The following is a 6,000-nucleotide window of genomic DNA, read 5'->3' on the forward strand; positions in this document are numbered from 1 at the left end:
TTTGCTAAAGAATTAGGGGAGCGTGTGCAAACAGTGACACTTCAATGAAGAACAAGGTGCAATTAAACTCTGAAATTTACAGTGGAATAATTGGAGAGCATGACAAATATAGTTATCAGCAGCAACTAATTAGGGGTCTGCTCGAGGTTTCTGGGCTTGATTAATCTTGCCTGGATGCTAATAAGTTATGCTGGGCAGCTGATACCATTTGTCGCCTCCTACTTTCCGCCCTCTCCCCAGCACACTTGGGGGGTGGGGACGTGGCCCATTCAGTCCCTCCCCCTGTACGGCCTGGGCTGAAGGGGAGATGGGGCCACCACAGCTCCTATGCTGAGACCCCCTCTCCAACTAAGGGTGGCATGGACATCTTGAGCAGTCCCTTTTCAGGCATCCTGGGGTCTCACTTGAGGCTTGTTGGGATGGGGGGAGAGAGGGTTGGGGCTGAGTTCTGAGGTCTAGCTGAGCCTTACTGGGTCAGATTTGTTCCCTCCCTGTTGACATAGCTCAGCCTGACTCTGCCTTTCACTCCACACCTCGTAGGAAGGGGCACTAAAGCCCTGACTGGGACCCCAGAGAGAGCCATACAACCCTTTGTTGGCCAAACACCCCCCTCCTCTTTTCCTGCCAGTTCTCTGCACATCGTCCTTGCTGCTCTTGGTGGCCAAACCTTATATCCACTGGTTAAAGTTTAGGGCTGCACTGGTGCAGAACCCTGGGCATGGCTGCCAGGTCCAGCTGTGAAGCTAGAACCATCCCCTTCCTTTCTCTGTCTCACCCTGTCTCGGATTCTCTCTGCCTCATGACCCAGAAGCGACCCTTAAACCAGCTGCTCCTGCCCCCCCCCCCAGGAGCCCACCCTGGGAGAGGTCTCTGTGTGACTAGTTAGAAGAGGGAGTAATCCCTCAAGAACTCTCTTCTCCACTGCCCGTCTTTTGCTCAGAAGTTCTCCAGACTCTCAAGTCCCTCACCTGGGGTCCCCCAGGACTGGTGGCATCTGCCAGCTGTGTGCTTGGACCCCAACCTGAGCGGTCCCCCTTTCATCCCCTGCCTTTGCTCAATGTCGTTTGGCGCAGGATGGGAACTCCAGTCGGCAGCCTCAGAGGACGTGAGTGAATCTAAAATGGGAAGTTAGATGGACTGCTTGGAGTTTTGAGGTCACCACCTGGGCTTGTGTCCCGGCCTTGGGGGCCCTGTGCGGTTCCCAACCATGTCCAGTCTCGATTTCCTTCTTATGGAACAGGGATAATTACTTCAGGGCACTGGTTCCCAGGGTTACCAGGACCTCCAGTAAAGGGCTAGGAGCTGAGCAGGCCCTCAGTAGATGGGGCTCCCCCCTTGCTCCCCCTCTCCTTCCTTCTACCTGCCCCCCCTCCTCCACCCCTTTCACTCCCATCTGAATTCCCTGTGGCTTGCGCAGTTGTCCCTGTGACTGTGTCAGACTCGTCCACCAGAGGGCGACAGATGCTGTGGGCACAAGCAAAATGGACCTCGGCATGGGGGGGGGGCGGGGCTGGCATCCTCCTTGGGCCTCCCTCTGCTCTGCTGTCTCCTGGACTTGAGGGCTGGAGGATTTGAGGTTAGGGAGTCTTTTGTTCCCTTCTCCGCACAAATTACAGCCTCTGAGATTTGGGTGAAAATTAGAGGAAAACCTTCCCACGTTGGTACAGCATGTTTACCAGTCACCACTGCCGTCCCCGGCCCCTGGGGCAAGGCTGAGTCGGCCCATTTTACAGATGGGGAAATGTGTCTTGGTCATTGCTTACTCTTGCAGAGACTGGCAGGTTGCAGGTGCAGAATGCATTGGATAAACCAAGACTCGGAGCTAATTTGCCAAGGGTGAAGTGGCCTGTGAGGGGAGAGTTGGGACGCAAACCCAGGCTTCCCTGACTTCTTGATTAGCAACTTTTCCTCTGCCCCAGTTTTTCTGATCAATCAAGACCCTGGTCTAATCCCTCCCTGTCATTGTCACAGTCCCTGGTTCTGAGGCAACTGCAAATGGGGCCTCAGGCTTCAGACTCTAGCCTCTAAATCCTCAGGGGCTGTGTGTCTGTGGATAGATCATGAGCTCGTTTGAGCCACAGCTTTCTGGAAGATGGTCAGGTGATGCTTAGTCCCTTCTTTGCATGGTGATTATGGGATGAAGTGAGCTGATGGCTGCAGACAGCCCTCTCCCATAGGATAGGCTCCCGGAGGGCCTGGGCCGGAGGCTCCCCCTAGGGACTCTAGGTCTGTCACTTGGAGCTGGGAGGGGGAATGCAAATACCCGCAGGTCCTGTTCAGCCTCTCTCTGGGGGAAGAAGAGAGATGGGGGCTTCTTTCTCGGGAACCTCCAGCCCTTGCAGCTGCTAGAAGGGATCTGGCTCCGTCGCCATGGCAACGCGGGCCAGCCGCCTGCAGAGCCTTCCCGAGCCAGTCGCCTTGACCTCACTTAGGATGATTACCTTTCGGCAAATAAAATAATTGTGTTAATAAAGAGGCTGTTCGCCCCCTCGTCCCCCACCCCGCTTGGCCTGTTCCCCATCGCCACCCCGGGGAGAAGGAGAGGCTTCTCCCACCCAAATACCCCTGGCCTGTGGGATGCCTTCTTCTTAAATAAGTTGTGGACTGAGATCCCGACTGGGTTTTAATTTTTGCTGATTTTAACCATCTCCTGTCCTTCCCTTCTTGCTTTCTGCCTCCTTGCCCCGGACGGCTTTGTCGAAGTTGCACAGTTGAGATAATACGATCTTCTGTCTTCCTTCGCCATGGCTTTGAGCACCCACTGGGCCTCCCCAGCTAGCACAATAATAAATTCCACTTATTGTGGGCCTGCTGTGTGTTACAACCTTTACAAGTACTTTCACGAATGTCTTCTCCTTAATCCCGGTAACAGCTGTGCGAGTCAGGAGCGAGTCAGGAACTTCAGTGCCACTCGACAGAGGAGAAGACCGGGGCTCTGGGAGGGAAAACATGGGTGTGTTTTTGTTTTGTTTTGTTTTTAATTTTATTTATTCTTAAGTTGGAGCAGAGTTGACACATAATATTGCATTAGCGTGCGGGGTGCAGCATGGTGATTCGACATCTCTGATGTTAGCTGTGCCCACCGCAAGTGTGTCTGCCATCTGTCACCGCACAACACTGGTGGCATACACAGACTACTCCCTACGCTGTACCTTTCCTCCCTGTGACGTAGTCATGCTATAACTGGAAGCCTGTAGATGACGTTCTTTTTGACAGGGCCAGAAACCGGGTCAGGCCTCTGGACTGGGGAATGGGCTCTCCTACTGGGGTGTGGCCATTTGGCCTGGAACATTCAGTTCAGTCCCTGACTGGCCACTGGGCTGGGCTTCCAGGGGGTCAGGGGGAGAGGGGAGGGACCTAGCCCCAGAACACGGAGACACACAAGGCATTGTGACGTGCGCTCAGAGAGCAGGAGGGTGACGGAGACCTGGCTCGGTGCGCGGCAGTAGATGTCACATCCCCCTCGAGGGGGACAAGGAGGACAAGACTGGCAGTTAACGGAGCCTCTGGTAAGTGGCTGCCACTTTGCTGAGTGCCTCACGCTTGTTATTGTACATGATGCTAATTACAAGCTCATTTCACAGATGAGAAAAGTAAGGCTCAGAAAGCTTAGGTGAATTTTTCAAGGTCACCCGGCCGGTCAAGAGTGAGGATGTAAGCCCAGATTTGCTTGACCTCCCTGCCCATGCTCAGTGCTTATTTTGCTTTATCAGCCTGCCTGCCAGGGGTGGGAAGGAGAGGGAGAGACGACCACGGAACGGGCAGAGCAAGGCACGGAGCACAGTCTCCGTACACGGATGGGGCCTCTTGGACGACTAACGTTGCTTTAGCCACTGTTCCATATTATAGGTTCTTGTTAAAAATACTTGCCCAAGGGGCGCCTGGGTGGCGCAGTCGTTAAGCGTCTGCCTTGGGCTCAGGGCATGATCCTGACGTTCCGGGATCGAGCCCCACATCAGGCTCCTCTGCTGGGAGCCTGCTTCTTCCTCTCCCACTCCCCCTGCTTGTGTTCCTTCTCTCGCTGGCTGTCTCTAATAAATAAATAAATCTTAAAAAAAAAAAAAACTTGCCGAAGAGGGGTTAACAAGACTGTAGCTAGGGATAATGTCAGCAGTCTGGATTTGAGGCGCTCCTTCAGCCCCCCACCCCCCAGAGGCGGTGCCCCAGACAAAGTGAAGGCTTCAGCAGGGACGGGCAGGGGACAGGGCGTGACCCGGGCACACTAGGTGGCGCTCTGATATCGGTCAATCCTCTGAGTGCCTGGCTGTGCGGTGGCTGGTTGGCTAGGCAGGAGAAGTCCTGCTCCCTGGACCTAACACCCAGGGCTAGGGCTGGGTGGAGAGGCTCTGGAGAGGTCAGAAGCCAGGCTGGGGGTCGGGGGCACTGTTCCTCCCAGTCACGACTCCTGGTCATTCCTGGGGCCCCAAACAGGGGCTGAGAGTAGCAGTGGAAGGGACAGAGGGACCAGAGGGGCTGTGGAGGGGGGCATGGGGATGTCAGTGAGGGGGGTGAGGGAGGAGCAGCCCGGCTGTGTGTGGGTGACCCTGAGCTGCTGAGGGCATGGGGAAGGCTGTCCTCTCATTGACCACTAGACCCCAGGCTTCTAAACCCAGGGCCCCCCTGGAGGTGGGACTTGCCTGGCTCACCTGCCCTTGGACCCCAGGCCAGGTTAAGAGGGAGGCTGGAAAGGCGAGGTATGGGTAAGCCTCCAGATACTATTGAAGGAAGCCTGGGGAGATACTGGCAAGACATGGGTCCAGGCCCCAAAGACCTGGATTCCTGTCCCTGTTGAGCTGTGTCCTGGCCGTGTGACTGTGGGGAAGTCTCAGATCCCTGCTTCATTCTTGGTGACGTGGGCGTCAATCTCCAAGTTGCTGGGACACTGGATAAGGTCATACGCAGAGGCACTCAGTGAGCCCAGCACGGGGCATCTCTCTTGTGTCATCGTTTTTTGGAAGGGGCATCTTGGTCTCCTCGGCTCCTGCAGGCCTGGTCAATTCTCAGCGACGCTGACTGGTTAATACCTGGGGACGGAGGCAGTTGGGGCTGCCAGTGTTCCAGGGGGGCCTTCAAACCTCCCCCTGCGGGAGGCCGTCCTCCAGAGACCCCTGCCTTCAGATTTTAGCATTTCCCCTGCTTGGAAATGTGCACCTTGGAGCTGGGCCTGCCGACTCCACATACTTGTCCTGTGTCCCCCCCTTGCAGGCCCCTCTCTGCTTGTCTGGGGCTCCGTGGTATCTGCCCTCTGCAACCACTGGGGGAAAGGGAGGAGAGGGGCAGACTTGCCTCTGGGCCTCTTTTCTGGTAGTCTGCTTGCCTACTTCCCTCCTAGCTGGTACAGGTGGGGAAACTGAGGCAAGGGGGCACCATGGAGACAAACCACAAATCCCCAAATGCTGGTTGGTGTGGGGAGCAAGGTGGTGAATGACTTCCTAGCCTCCTTGGGGAACTCTGGTGGGGGCGGGGGGGTGCGGATGGGTTTTCATCCTAAACTCTCAGGAAAGAGGTGTCAAATGGCTGGCCTGAGATCAGCAAGGTGCTAGGAGAAAGGACAGGAACAGTCCGGGAGCAGTAAGCCGAGGGCAAGGGCAGTGGGGACAGACTTCCTCAGTGGACAAACATTCTGCAAATATTCAGCGAGACATGTGGCCAGGCGCTCCTCGAGGTGCTGGGGGTTCGGGGGACCCGGACGGACACACTCCACACCCTGGGGTAGGGTCCATGGAATCAGGCTGCTTGAGGCTTGACTCCAGGCACCTCCCCCCAGTCACCTAACACCCCGAAGTGCCTGTTTCATCGTCTGTAAAATGGAGATAAAATGTCTTCTCGTGGGACTGCGGTAGGTGTTAGGCGCACGGAAGGTGCTTAGCACGGGGCTTGGCATTGAATGGCTGGGAACTGCTGTGTGTTTGGTCAGTATTCATGCGGTCACGGGCTCCGGAGAGTGTGACCTGGAGTAAGGTGCTCGCCTTCCTTGAACCCTGGGTTCCTCATCTAAGA

The sequence above is a fragment of the Ursus americanus genome, chromosome 23 (assembly GCF_024610735.1).
Source record: "Ursus americanus isolate L20-20 chromosome 23, mUrsAme1.1.p, whole genome shotgun sequence".
In the NCBI taxonomy this organism is placed as follows: domain Eukaryota; kingdom Metazoa; phylum Chordata; class Mammalia; order Carnivora; family Ursidae; genus Ursus; species Ursus americanus.